Source organism: Pomacea canaliculata, linkage group LG3 (genome assembly GCF_003073045.1).
Source record: "Pomacea canaliculata isolate SZHN2017 linkage group LG3, ASM307304v1, whole genome shotgun sequence".
Lineage (NCBI taxonomy): Eukaryota > Metazoa > Mollusca > Gastropoda > Architaenioglossa > Ampullariidae > Pomacea > Pomacea canaliculata.
The window spans coordinates 13,598,177-13,613,986 of NC_037592.1; the positions used below are offsets into that span (position 1 = coordinate 13,598,177).

At 42.1% G+C, this 15,810-nt stretch overlaps 1 protein-coding gene across 2 annotated transcripts in view; it reads right to left on the reverse strand.

Moving 5' to 3' along the window:
* Positions 1-15,548, reverse strand: part of LOC112559240 (protein cycle-like) — a 69,972-nt gene extending 54,424 nt beyond the window's left edge. The window contains exon 1 of one of the 2 annotated variants that reach the window (XM_025230311.1): positions 15,285-15,548. The gene's annotated coding sequence lies outside the window, so the exon portion shown is untranslated. Of the gene's footprint in view, positions 1-4,152; positions 4,283-15,284 lie in introns of those variants that run through there. The other variant, XM_025230313.1, reaches the window with a different exon arrangement.
* Between the last annotated feature and the right edge of the window lie 262 nt (positions 15,549-15,810).

Here is a 15,810-nt window from a genome sequence, read left to right on the forward strand (position 1 = left end):
CTTTTTTGTCTCTGTGCCCGGCTGCTACATTTTCTTCTGCCAGCTTTACAGCTCAGCTGAAGCTGCTATGCGCACCTCAGTCAGGGCTAACATTTAGCTGTCAGCTTTCTAGCCTGCAGCCATGCTTTGGCAGGAAGATTTAGCATCAACTTAAGTGCACTCGGTCGCAAGTGTTGCCTGTGTGTAAAAAGTCTAGAGCGGTCGTCTCTGAATATCTCCAACACAAAAATGGTTGCACGAACAACAATAATACTTCCGTATTACAGCAACTGCTCACTCGTATCTCCATAAATAAAAGAGCCCATCAACACGTTTATGTTCGCACGCCCACTCCTCGATTTGCGAGAAAAGGGAGATAACCACCACTTAGTTACACAAGGGGAACAAATCTTTCATGAGGTCTTCAAGATCCACTGGAGCACACTCCACAGAACAGTCGTAAAGTTAGAAAAGCTCTCCTGATAAGACGAGTCTAACACAGCCGCGCGGGCACTTGTTCAAGATGTCAAGTAGCTGGTGGCATCTCCACTGATAAAGATAATTTTTAGGGAGACGAACATTTAATTTCTTTCTTCTTCCTCTCCGCAGCCACGTGCTTCTATATGCGCGCGCACTCACGCAGTATACAGAAGACAAAGGGAGATAATGTATATCTAAAAGCTGTTTATAAGACTACAGTAGATATTACTTCCCTTGAAACGACGAATATGAATGCCGCTATCAATGGGAGACAAAAGCTACAGCGAAATCAAAATGAACAAGAAGTTATTGCCTCCCTTCAATCGGAAACTGCGAATGTTTTTCTAGTTTTTCGACCACTTCTGTTCAGATCGTGGGAATTTTCTTCTCCCCCGCCCCCTATTCCTACACTAACATACTTCATCTTCGAACTATTTTTTTTAACAATACACTTATTTTTCTAGCATATATGGGAATTATTGGTTAAATATGTCTTAAATAAGCATAACGAAAAGTGTTGATTTAGGTAACTAATGCCATCGTGATATCAGCGACCTGAACATTTTTACGATTTGGTTGCAAAGCGGTCGATAAATGAGTCTTCTGTTATTGTGTATGGCCTAAGCAAGCAGTCTCTCCACGACGTCTTCGAAAAGGCTAGTAACCACAGGTATGCGCCGCTACCGTACGGGCACTGCTGGAGACAGAAGTACATCTTTGCCAGGAATCACATCAATTAAAAAATAACAATAATCACAAAAAATGCGAGCCTCCACTTTTCAGTTTAGCATCATGGACGAGATAAAAAAAAAAATCACACTGATAAACATGATCCTTTTCTCTGCCTGTCTGTCTGCCTTCCATGAACCAGTTTATCTGCATCTTCAAAGACAAGTTTTATGAATTCCTTATCAGTTTATCTACGTGCCTGACATTTCTGACAGTGAGTTAGTTGACCAGCTATGTTGCAAGACCATATCTGCAAACCCACCCAGCCTCTATTTCCAGCTTCCCAACAAAAATCATAAAGAACAGAAAACGTAATAGTGGGCTGACATCAATTGAACTGTCTTTATAATGGGATGTCATCATAGAGAACTGTCATTGTAGGATGTCTTACTGGGATGTTGTAATGGGCTGTCATAGTGAGTTGATATAAAAATAGGACATCATATTGGGCTGTCATAGTGGGGAGATATCATAGTGAGATGTCATAGTGGGATGACATAATAGTGCGCTAGAATCATTGTGGGCTGTCGTCATAGAGGGAGGACATCGTTGTGGGCTCTTACAGCAGGACGACATCATTGTGGGCTCTAATAGTGGGATGACATCATAGTGGGATTTCGACGAGCAGTTCCTCGTTAATCGACCGTGGGTGGTCACATTATCTGCTCTCAGCAAGACTGCGAGCTGCAACCTTATCAGCCTAACAGCCTTAACTCACGATCGCTGGCGATTTATGGTGTTATTCTGACCGCAACTGTGTTAGGGACTTCCCCAAGTCGATCCAGCTGTCCGGAATGCCTACCTGTCTCCATAGACGGCTGGAGAAGGTAAGGCAGCAAGAAAGAGGAGATATGCACCGCCCTTACCTAAAGCTGGCTGAAAAATGAGATCTCTAACACTTCACTCCCCAACCAATGACTTCCATGATTTTTAAACTGAAGATTTCCTCGAGTTCGGCAGCAAAGCACGGGGAGCTTCAGCTACAGGCAAAAACAGCGCAGAACATGTGTGTGTGTGTGTGTTTATAAACATTACCCGAACATTTTTTATCACGTGTAGAAACAGTGAGCCACGCTGTGAAGACGGTTGCACCAAAAGACAGACGAAAGATTCTAACAAGTCTTTTTACTTGTAAGTACGCACTACTGGTATGAATTTCGCTTTGGGGGTAGGGGAGGATACTTTGTAGGCGAAATTGTAAACATTTCTTGGAACATCGTCCATCGATCAGTGTGAAGCACTTTAGGATACATGCAAGTTACATTTGAAGATTTGTAAAAATATGATGGAACATATTTATATATTTTGTTACTATACGTGATGCAATATTGATAGTATGATAAAATATAATATTAACGTATTATGAAGACACTGAGATCTGAAAAAGCTGACAACACCATAAGGCATTGAATGATTTATGTGCGAAACGCTAAATGAGTAAGCATGCACTAAATTAATGATAACTGGTAGTTTCAAGAATATAGCCTACTTAAAATGTGTATTTAATTAAAGTGATTGTTTTTACATGCAAATTTATGTCGGCATTTTCAGGTTACCATCAGATCGATCACGGAGGAATTTGTGGCTAAGAGCTATAATAAGGATTGGTCCTGAAAATCAACTTTGTTTACCATCAAAGACCGAAGTAATCTGTTTAAATCATTTCAAACTTCAGACTTGAAGACTTCACAACATCCCGCAGTGGCACATTGAAGCTGCTTTAGAGTCTGCAGCGCCATCAGTTTTTTTCGTGGCAGATGATGTTAAAGGTAACTGAATGCCATTAAATGATTATATTAAAAGATCAAAGTAGGGGATTTTTTTTTAGTTTCAGAAATATTGTGCAGACGTTTTGATGTTATAAAACTATTTCTAGCAAAAATTATAAGTGATTTCAAAAAATATGCATAAATCTTTCAGAATGACATCCATACTTTATTACAAAAAATAGAGTAAAAAAAAAATTATAGCTTTGTTATTGTGAAGATTTATTTTGTACTACATAAATATTATTTACTTTACAGAAAAGGGGCAGAACTATAAGTAGGAAAGCACAGAAAACAAAAGAAGCTTTGTGTGGAGAAAAGGATAATACAGATTTCACTGCTCTGAATAAATATATACTTATTTGAAATTATTAATTTGAAAAGAAAGTATGAGGAATGCAGGAATAGCTTAGAAGCAGCGAGGCAACAAATGAATAATACCAAAAAGAGGGGAGAGGGGAAGTAACGGTGACTTTCGAGAGCATTCTTGAAGAATTGAAAGAAAGCAGACAGCTTTCTGAACAACCTCAACCAATGCTCGACAGCTATAAAGGTATTTTCTAACACCATTTATAACACCATTAGTAGTGGACTATATATATTTATTGATTCACAAGTAAATATTGCTGTACAAGTCGTTTTTTTTATTTGTGGAATTAGAAACTCTTAATGTGAGTGACATTTTGCTATCAATGAATAATGGATGAAAGGTTCTATAATTCTCTTGGGGACAGATATGTGGGCTTGAGAAAGAGAGTGAGTTGCTGACATGAGACTGATGCTAGTACTTTCTTTTACGATTCTTATTCATTATATTTTGAAGACATGCTGCATCTGAGTGTCTATCTGGTCTTTTAAAGTTAAAAAACAAGGGTAAGGGAGTAGTTGTGCCATCAGTTATTGTTCTTAAAATCTTAAGACACTTTTAAACTGTTTTGCAGTCGACTGTGAACATTAAAAAAAGGGAAGTCTAGTCAATGAGAGAAAACTGTAGTGGCCAGAATGCTTACTGATATTCCCTCGTGGGATTTGTTTCCGGAAATCAGTGAACATTTCATTCATAATAGCAAAGGAACTGACGTTAACTTTAATCTGCTTCTTAAACTAATACGTGCAGACTTCCTTTGTATGAGAGATTTCATGCAGGTCGTGTAACCAATATCAGCCTTGTTGAAGAATAAGACGAACGTACACTTACCTTACATACGCACGACGTATCACGCACACACAACGCTCGACGAGCCCCCGCAGATGACAATGAGGATGAAGAGATTTGTAGGTGAATAGGGTCGAAGAGGCACAAGATCAGAGGAAAGTCATTGTAACATGGCGGAAGAAGACTGTTGCTTTGGCCATTAGAGAGCAACTGCTTTTCTGATATATGACGTGTTTTTCTGCTTTCAAGTGACGTGGAAAAAATGACGTACACAAGACGTCAGACACAAGACATCATTCATACAGGGAACAATACGAGACCTACCCTGCTCATTACACAGCATTATTTAAACACCAATAAATAATGTTAGTTACTGTTTGGGGAATAAGGTATTAGTAAACGCAGCTATAAGTCGACATAACACCCGGAAGAGGTCAAACGCTTGAGGCGAACGTCACCTGCATGCATGATTCTCGAGAAAGATCTATTTGCTAAAGGCTGCATCTAGATGTACCTATAGTCTACGCACCAAGGCATGTGGAAAATTTTGTTCCTACTTTGGACATTCCAGCAACTATTCGAGGTTCGATACTGGCTCCCGCAGGATATCAAACACGTCTGCGTGCTTACCTCGCGCTCAATCGCCTCTCCTCACGTTAAAATGCACGCCTGAAGGGAGGACACGAAATCCAGACTTTCAGCTGTACTTATACAGTATATGCTGCCTCAAAAAAAAAAAAAAAAAAAAAAAAAAAAACCTGCGACATTTTAATGGGTCCTAAAAATTGAGGAACAGGTGATCTCCCTTGGGAGTAGGGAAGTGTTTAGCGAATGGGTTTTGCTCTTTAAAATGTGTATAGGACTAGCATAATCATATTCCATTTTCTTTTCTTCTACCCCTTTCTAAGTTTTCAAGTACAAGCTGTTGTAGCTTAAAACCTTTTGTAATGACAGCAGATTAAGTGTCTACAACACGTTATTCTGGAGGTAAAGCTGTTTGCTATATCCAAAGTAAAATAGGGAAATCAAGGAAAAGCGTCAAACCAAAACTCAAAAGCGATGCCCAGACCCCGTGGGCACTGTTTCATATTATATTGCCCAAGGGCACCTTTCCATCGCTTTATAACTACGATTCCATTGGTAAAACAACATCTGCGGGATCTGGAAACCGCTTCACGATTTCAAATACAAGACGCTTGTCCTCGAGTTCCCCAGGTCGCCTAAGGGCCAAGACTTACCCTTGCTTTATAACCACCGCCCCTGGGAGTTCTTGTGAAGCAGACCCAAGACAGTCAGACTTTATAACAAAACTGCACGAGGTTTTCTTTCCAAATCACTGCATTATTGTGCTCACTATATAAGCAGATATGAAACACAACTCCACAATAAAGAGGGTAAATCTGTGACGTCATTCGTAGGATATGCACAGCTGCCCCACTGTATGCAGTACCCCTGACATCCATGTACAATCTTGATGTCAATGTTTTCGACCACTTTCAGCAATGTACTCGGAAATCTGCATCTCAAGAAGATGACTGATCCACCATTTGAAGAAGTACTATGCTGTGCCCATTCATAGTCTTTCAAGTCTTCTCGTGAGACTATTGATATGTGTTGTGTGAAGCAACGCCTTCGTGACAAGAACAGTTCACGAGAGTAGGCGCAGTGCTAGAAGCCGATCCTTTGTTCTCGCGTTTCAGCCGGAATCTCACACCTAACCTCCACCCTCTCTCCCTCCCTCCACCTGCTTACAAACAGCTGGCGGTTGCCGCCCCTTGTCTGCTGCTGTCCCCCGCCCCGAGGCACGCACTGTTAACTGATCTACAGTCTCCTAGGGCAGCTAATGGACCTTTGTATAGACACGAAGTATCAGAACTAACGCGTTGGAATGGCTCACACACACACGAAAAGCGTGCACACACGCGCGCAAATTGGAGTGATGTCCCTTTGCCTAACTGAATACAGGGCGATCGTTCTTCATCATCTTGTCTTGGCTCGTAGATCTAGATCAAGCTTCGTGTCTACTGTTCACCCGTACTTCTGTTACGTCACTTCCTATCTTCTGAGTTGTTTTGCTGTGCCTGCGCCATGCTGCTTTTTTTTTTTTTTTGTACGGACTTCTTCGATCATCGACTACCAGTCTCTCTGCTGCCACATCTGCGTCATCTTGCAGCTGCTCTGCTTTATATTAAGCAACATAAACTTAACTCTCTGGCCTTTTTTGTTTTTTGTACTTTCATGAAACTTTCTTTTCTGTTGATACAACTGCTATGGAGGTAGGGGTGTATGACTTGCTGTGTTGCGTCCCCAACTCTCTTTGCACCTGAAACAGATCTTACGTGAGATGAAATGAAGATAGGGATCCCAAACCTCACGTCACAAAGAAAGACAACCAATAAAAAATAAAAAGGAAAAAAAAAGAAAACATACTCAATTTCCAGGGACTGAGCATGTCAAACCCTCGGAATGTTGTGTACATGCATCTCACTGATACATGATACATGTCTGTTGCTTTGGCTGTGGTGTTGCAGTGACCCATCAATAATAGCAAAACATAAACAGACTTTTAGCCAGTGCTCGCGTCTCATGGCCTTCAGGGATTGCTCTTTTTGTCGTCGCCCTCCCGAAAATGTTAAGGCCATTACACGTTGTTCATTTTCTCCAGCCTCTTTTCCGACGGGTTTGAAATAAAAGCCATTTGTCTTCTAGGCTTACCTGTAGTAAGCAGTGCTGTTTTCTTCACTATGACAAAGTAAACATAGAAAAAGAGAGAAGGCAGTTCCGTCGTGGTTGCAGGAGCAAGGGGAATTCACTGAAAGTAACTCCACCTTCTTGCATCAGAGAGTGCGGAGTAGTTACCAGATCAGGAGCCCTGGTAGCGCAGCGGTAAGCCGCTAGTTTGTTACCAAGTCAGTCTGAACGGCAATCTTCATGGTTCAAATCCCGGCAAGGTGGCAGTAAACCGTTTATATGACTCAACCAAACAGCGACTTGTTCTGCTTCAAGCCTAGTTCTCTTGCGTCCCTTAAATGAAATGTGTTGGTCAGTCCACACTATCAGTGGTCTGCAAATTTTCACACAGTCGTGCTGAGTTATTCTGGTCCTCTAATGTCAGTGAACGCGCGTCCATCCTGAGTTTGCACGAGCGAAAAGTGTGTTTGATTCCAGCATTGAGGAATATGAGTTTCTGTTTAAACATTAAAAAGTGTAAATTGCAAATGGCGCCACAACGGTTTCTCCAAAATAATTTATCACATATGAAAGGCTCCAGTTATATCGTTAGCGCAAAAATCAGGCTTCTATTTGAGAGATATCGTTAAATAATAATTAAAAAAATCCAAGCAAACAAATAAGAAACAGAATAACAGAATGGAGCAACAACAAACCTCTGAACAGTTTTCAGCCATCATTATGGACAATATCTGCAATATCTTGGTGCTGTCTGTGATTTACGAATAGAATATTTTTTTAAAAAATACACTTATTTTTCTGGAACACCATCTGTGTGCGAAGAACAATAACAACTTTGATAAACAACAGCAGAAAAAAATTACACTTTTGGTAAACAACTGTAGGGGGAAAAAAACTTTGATAAACAGCTCAACGATTCTCGATTGTGCGACTCGCGCAACAGGCGCTGGGCTCCAAAAATAGATTTCTTTGCGTATGCAGGCTGACATAATCGTCTCACTCAGGTGTATTTTTAGACACATCGATCTTCATGTCAGACTTATTTAGCACCCCACGATGCACCAGTGGCAGCAGAAGGAAAACGGTTACTCTCTCTCTCTCACTCACTCACACACATATAACTACAATGGATTTTGACATAGACTGATGACACAGTGTGTGAACATTTAATCTATAAAAACAATTATTCTTCATTTGAAAAAGACCAATCTTGCATTAATGAGAAAAAAACTTTGTATTTTGCATGGTAAATTCAGTGACCTCAATATCAGAAAAAGATGTAGTTATAGTACAAGGAAAACGAAATAAACTTGATTACCTTTTCGCTTAGTTAATATCTAAGGTTAATCATAGCCCTAGCATCATTAAGGTAAAGGAGGGAGGGGAGCAGCCGTTTCACAGCCACCTGGTGCTTACTTTTATGGTTTGTGGCATTGTTTCCTGTCTCTGTTTATTGTTTAATCATCATTTTGCAAGATAATCCAGGTAGTAAAACACTTCGTAGTGCAGCCTTTAGCACTCGATGTGCCACTCGTGAAGAACAAAACAAATTATAAATAAACACGCGCAGCCATTTGATCCTGAAACAAGAAGTGCGAGTGTGTGGGCTCAACTCAAGCAGCGCGGGTCTCACAACACAATTAACCTACAAGCCAGCCACAAGCTGTGCGGCAATAGGCTATCCAGTTCCTGTCAGGCTCCTTAAGGAGTCCAGTCTCGGCGTCGCATCGATTGATCATCACAAGTCCTAGTGTGTCCAGGTCGCGCGTGTAGGTGTACGCACGCACCCACGCACACAATACGTGGACGTGCACGGCGGTAACAAAACTTCCCGCGTGCTCCACCTATCCACCCACTCACAGCAAAGGTCTTCTTACCTTGATCGCTAGCTGCCTCCTACACTCGGAACAGGCTGAAGATGAACTTGAACTTGATTCCAGAACAACTACGGAGGCAAGACGTACGATCCATCTCTAGGGCGATTGTACCAATGGCTTAACGGTATCCGAAAAGTTTACAAAAGCTGTCAATGCTTTTCCAAAATTTGGCTTGTTGAATACAATAACACGTATCTAATCGCTGCTGTTCGCGTGCATCTGTATGAAAACGAGAGAGAGAGAGAGTTGCGTGTGACCTCGTTGTAGTCTTTGTGACTGCCACTTAACTTCGGTCCTTAGGCCAAGACCATAATTGCTCTCATTTGTCAACATTTGAGTGTGAGAGATAGAGTTCTCCCCGTAATTACACGGGGGTGGGAGATGCACCCGGAACTCAATTATCGCATAGTACTCGAGCTGGGGTGACGACGCATGCTAAAAGACGATAGATCCTCTTCTCACCCTGTGAACTCTTCTGCTCACTCCGCACTTCCTTCCTTCGTCCTTGCCACGGTGTCTGCGGTGTCTGTCCGCTTGCTACTGACCGTATTTCTTGTTGTCTTTCGGGTACTGAGCTCGACTCCACACGGAAAAATGCGCTCTACTTATTAGTAGTAGTAGAAGGAGGAGTAGCAGCTAAGAATACTACAAGTGATACCCATCCCCTTGTTATCGATCTTTTAACAAAAGCCTTAATTCCAGACCTAACCTTAACTAAAACTTCAACGCTTTAATATTGTAGCCACAAACTCATACACATGGAAGAACGAACAAGTAAAACAAAATACCTATTAAAAAATAACTAAAATAACAAATATTACGGAACCTACAAAAACCAAGCTCTTAGCCCTACACTACAGCATCTTCACCTCAGCCCAATCCCTCCCCAAAAAATTGCACTAAATAATCCTGCATGTTACTTGTCCTACTTTCTCCAAATGAATTTTCAGTGGCTGAGATTTTTAGTGCCCCATATATAATCCTGGGAAAAAATACTTCCGCTGCCCAGTTCACCGGAGGAAGGGAGGAGTGGAAGTGCGTGCAGGTGTCAAGTCAGCTTCTCCACAACCTCCGTGACTTTCACTTAGTCCATTAGAATTACAGGCGAACGCAATCCGGCAATGAAGTCGATGAGGTCATTAACCAACCTCGCGCCACACCTTTTGTCTACCTCGAGCTCGACCTGTAGCTCCGGTGCAGAGTCAAGGACTGATTATCTCGCGAAGACATCCCTGTATGTGTTAAATGCTTGCACGCCACTACAGAATGAGGTCGTAGTAGGGGAGACTACTCCTGAACAAAATTATTTTTAAATGAGTTCTTATTAAAATGAATCGGTTTGCTACAATTAAAAGATGCTACTAGCCAAAATATGACCGAAACATTGGTTTGTACAAGAATTACAATTCTGACCTGGGCTTTGGAATGAAGACAAGACCGCATTTTGGACTGGACAACACATAAGAATATGCTCTAAGCTCTGGCATCAGCTTTGTGCGAGGTCACGACTACCAACTGAGGTCAATCTTTTCCTACTACTTATTTTGATCCATACTCTGCTAATTTTGAGCTTAATTTTAATGTGTCTCTGCTAAGACTGAAAAAGTTTGGTATGTGGTTATGTTACCCATTAGGAGAGGCTGAGCAACTTGTTGGGGGTAAGCCCGTGTCATAAGAAAGTAATTTTATTCATTCACATCTTGATGGGGTATGAAGAAACTGAAATTATACACAAATAGCAGGACATTGTTTTGGTGAACGGCTATTTGTGTAATTTGCTCATATTAGAAGAAAGAAAGAAGAACAAGAAGCAGGATAGCCAGTTTCTCTTAGGAAGAATGCAGGAAGATCAAGCCAGGTGAAGATCAGCGTGACTAATACCCTGTAAAATAAACCAGTCATCTTCAACCATGTAGCAAAAGGGAGATCACCGAATCAACGACGAAAGACAATGGATGTTTTCCCTGTCCATATTTGTTTTTCAATCGTTTCATCAAGGCATCCAAGTAAAAAAGCTGAAGAACCATTACATCATTAAACATGTGTTTACAAAGCACTTTTGGGTGCACAATTGTTGAAGTGAATGGTACAAATCACAGACCGTGAAGGAAGAGGCAGGATACGGAGACCTTTAGTCGACAAAATCTTCGATCTCATCTGTCCATTCTATAAAAAGAAATGCAGAAAGCATAGACAATCCAGCACACAGAGGAACTAAAGGAAGATGAAGATGTACAAATTTATGGCAATTAAACCAAATCGTAAACAAAACAGAAAAACACAGAGAGAGCTGCCCTATTCAGCCTGTCAGGCGAGGGGACATCTCTCTATAATTTATCACCAACATCACCTTTGCGTCCTCCGTCAGGAACCTGGGATTCAGTGTCACTTCAGACAGGACTCCTGCTGTCACAGCAGTCTGTCAGTCTGCCTATTATGATAAACAAGTTACAGCTGTCTGTCAGTCTGCCTGTTATGATAAACAAGTTACAGCTGTCTGTCAGTCTGCCTGTTATGAGTTATGCAAGATCAGTGCCATCCGTCAGGGAAACAATGGAACTCTCTCCCTGTCAATATCCGCCACCTACCCACTACTGAATCCTTTACACGTGCACTGAAAACGCACTTCTTCCGCAAACACAACTCCCAACTACCTTTCCCATAATGCTAGTCCTTTTTCACATCCTTCCTTTTGCAATATCCTGTTACTATCAGTTCTTGTTTTTGTTATTTTGTTCCTCTTTGTGTTTTCTGTATTTGACTTTTTTCTTCGTTAGTACTGTTGTTAGTTCTTTAATAGTTCATGTGTTATTTGTTTGTTTTCCTGTCCCTCGTATGCTGTCCATGTTTCGTTCGTGTTCGCACTAGGAGCATGCTCCTTAGGAGTATGAGTATGTGCTTTACAAATTTTGCATTTTTATCATCATCATCTACATATGGAGCTGGAATGACCGTACTAGAAAGTAAACATAAGATAGTGTCTTACAACAGGAAAACATAATAATGATAGTAAAAATAAAATGGCAATGGTGTTAGTAGTATTAGTACTTTGCTGCTAAATTTCCATAAAAGTAACACGCAGTCTGTTGTTACTGACATCGATGAAGACATCGAGTGAGTAATATGGCCCTTTCTGTTTCATTTTGTATACATATATACACACACTACCTTCAAGTCGCTAGTGTCCTGTCCTTGAGATTGTGAACTTGTTCTGCAATAGTCGCAAACCCAGTGCTGTGAGGTGGCGTATAGGGCAGCTGGACAGCTGCATCGTGAGTTTATTCGGTGCACAGGGAGGCACTGCAGAACTCTTCACAACTAAAAACATACTCGTCTAAACTAGGGGTAGATGACTACAACAAACAAAAAGAGAAAAAAATCTGTGTCTAAAAGAACATTCGTATACATTCTTTCAGGTCTAGCGCCTTACGCGTTATGTTATCATCAGCAGCAGCAGCAGCGGCGGCGGTGGAGGCAGACAACGCTATCAACAAAACAGTTAAGCGATGATTTCTTCTAAAGGATGATAGTCCCATCAGCAGGGTAGTGTACTGGCGTGTTCTTGAGTTAGCTTATGGTGGTACATGTACTAAGGGCAAGTGTCTCGGGTAGGTTTATAATGGTACTAACGTGGGACAAGTGTTCGTACCGGGAGGTGGCGCCTTCACAACATCGCACGGTGTGTGACCATCATTCGCGTGTTTGGAGTAAATATTAGTTCTATTTACATCTTGCAAAAGAATGGCTAGAAAGCAAGTGCTCAGCAGCTAAGGCCTCCTTAAACCCTGAGTTTTTGTTACTAATTCATTTATCCGCTCTGAATATTGCCCTGTTAAAATGAGCTGAATGACAGGCTATTTACAAATAAAAAGAAATATCAACAGAATGATTGAACACTACACACTGAAAGTCATCCCGGATCTTACTCTGGAGTTCAGACAAAACAAACGGGGCGATTATAAGAACAGAATAAAAGAAAGACAGGAGATCAAGGAAAGTTAAGCAACTGATCTTGGTGGGTGGAAGGCATTTGTTGTGTGGCCGTGGTGCGGAGTGTGAGTAGTCTGCAGTAGTGCCTCGTCCCTGACAGGAAGTGCTGGCATCGATCCTGGTCTACTCGCGGTCATCCTCCTTCATCGCTTACGTTATTCTATGTGTCGGCGTCCCCTTGCCGTACGTCTTGCTGCAGCAGTGACAACGCACAGTGTGTGTGCGGTGAAAATACAACCGCGCTAATAATGCTGCACAGTGCACCCCACCTACAACAATGGGTACATGCTCGAGGCAACCCCGGGCGTGTGCCTCAAAAATGTCTCCCTTGACTTCTCACCAGATTGGGCAGATATGAAACGATTGTATGTCGTTGCCGCGGGGGTAAAACGGGGAAATCAAAGGGAAGCGTCTTGTCTCCGTGGTTGCAAAGTGATGACCGTACCCGCGGGTGTTGCTGTTACAAATTAAATATTGTGGCGGTCTGTACAAGGTGTCGCCCGGCGCTGCCGGCGCTTTGATGAGGTATCCTGACCCCGCCTGACCTGCCAGTATCGGCCGCACGGCTGTGACCCAGCCTGCCTAGATCATTCTAACAGGTGAGTGAGCTCTGGTAGTTGGTACCTGTAATCTTCGGTGCGGGAGGACGCATGCGTGACTAGTAAAACCTGGATGTTTCCAGAACTCTTTGTACATTGTAAATATTAGCGATGAGAGTGGAGTGTTGTGAAAGTCGGAATCAGAGTGAACAGTACAGCATTACGGAAGCTATTGCGTGCGTGTGTCGCCGCTAGCTTGTGTTCGGGTGTGTGTCGCCTTTAGTCAGCGAGTGTCGCTGTGGTCAGAGTTCTTGTGTGTCGCTGTCAGTAGCAGGAGTTTCAGCGTGTGTCGCTGATGATTGTGTTTTCGGCGTGTGTCGCCGATTTCCCAGTGTGTATACAAGTGGACACTGTTGTATAAACGGTAAATAAAGTGCTTTGTTTGAAATATTTTGGACTGCAAAGACTCAGTTCCTTGGAGAGGTTGACACCGGAGATTTAGGACACAAAACGAGCCATTGACGACGACATAGGCGCATGGGACTTATGTTTCGTCGCTCAATCTAATATGGACAACCACTTCCGCTTTTTATCCATAACAGTTGCTTTATTTGTGTATTTGTTGTTATTGGGGTTTTTTTTTTTACCCCCGAGGCCGTATTCATGAAACGAAGGTAAGGTTAAAGAGCGTCTTGTCTCAATAAAATGACATCCAGATCTCGTGGTTGCTGATTTGTCCATGGGACTGTAAATTATGAATCTGTTGTAAAGATTCCTTATAGTAAGTAGCATAACGCGATCCTGACCACGGAGACAAGATGTCTTCCCTTGATTTTCCCATTTTACCCCTGTGCAGCGTCTCACCCTCGCTTAATGAATTTGGCTCCAAGGCATCTTTGCCACTGCTTCCATGGGTAGAACAATATCCATTTGGGGTGGAAACTGCTTTATGACTACGAAGATAAGATCTTACCCCTGGTTTATCTATGTTGCTGCGGGGCAAAGTCTCCTCTTGGTTTCGTATTTACTGTCGCTGAAGGGTATCATAAAAAAGTAAAAAGGTGACGCCTTCCTGAGTAATGGTTAATGATGTCATGTATGTTACATACATATATATTAGAGCGAAAAACATTATACGGAGATCGATGGCTGTCCTGTGTAAGGAGGGATGAACAGACGGCGAGAAAATTATGAAAACGATGGTTAATGGTGTCAGGTAAAGAGAGGGTGATATTTATTAGAAGAAAGATGATTCGTGTATGGGGAGGTATCTATATATATGTACTATATATATAGAGAGAGAGAAAAAAAATTATAAAAATGATGGTTAATACTGTCATTGTATATCTACAGACACAACACAACGAGAAAGAAAGATGTACCTGAGGAACGATGGTTAAAGCATAGATATTCACTTATGCAAGACAAAATATATATATATACACACTATATTGAATTATAAAGAAGGTAAGGGGGGAGGGAAGAAAGAGAGCGAATTGAGAGAAGGAGAGAAAATACGTGTGCGTCAAATGTTAAATCATATAAATTGATAATTCCACCCCTTTTGGTTCTGTCGTTTTTCTATTATTCTTTTCGAGCACTCGACCACGCCCTGGCGTAAAAAGCGTGTTCTTAACCGTGAACTTTCGCCGTGCACTCAAGGTGGACCGAAACGCAAGCCGCCCCGTGCGACTCGGAGGTCAATAACACTCGCCAGATAGGTAAAAACCAAACGAGGGTAATTCCCACACCATCGCGTCACGACATTACATCCTACTTGTGCTTGACAGAGAGTACGACACACAAGCTGTCAAAACTCAGGACTCAAACTCTTTTCTTTTTTAAAGCCTGCAAGTCATCCGTCACTCTCGCCTATAAGGACATCGTTACCTAATCTCTCGCCCATTCGTACGTACGGACGCACTCCGCGCTTACTCGGCTGAAACTGTTCGGCGTGAATAAGAGGTGCCATGCCTTCCAAGTTCAAGGTTAGAACCTGTCGGCTGGTAAGACAGTTTTGAAGGGGAAAATGGTTAGCGGCTAAATCGGAAAAGTAAACTGGAAGAAAGATACTCACCCAAGCAGTTAATTCCATGAGACTTCACCTGGATGCCGAGAAATGTGTCCTGGCATGGCCCATCTCTTGTCACACACAGCAACTCCGAGTCATGGCCCACTCGCCACATGACAGTGCACGAGGCTGCCGGCGAGAGCTGCGCGCCGATTGGCTACGACGCCTGCGAAAGACGTGCCCTTGAAAAACTGCGGTCTATTTTCGTACGTCTCTCGACCGCAGGTGGCAGTGCACTCGCTGGAAGAGCGTGGAGTCATGGACACCTAATGATCGTCTTCGTCGCCTTCCCACATCTTCCCACCTTGAAGTCATAAAGAGACAGACACAAGAAATACTAGAGAAGGAAAATTGACAATCGATATGAGACTGCAATTATTGTGGGAGCTCACGTAATGTGCAGGGAACGAAGGTCAAAGTAATATTTACCATTATGTTTTTGAGAACAACGGTGAAGAGGGAGTCGTTATCGTTATACATATGTAAAAATATAGGCGTAAACATGGATATATGTATGCTGACATTTTCGCTT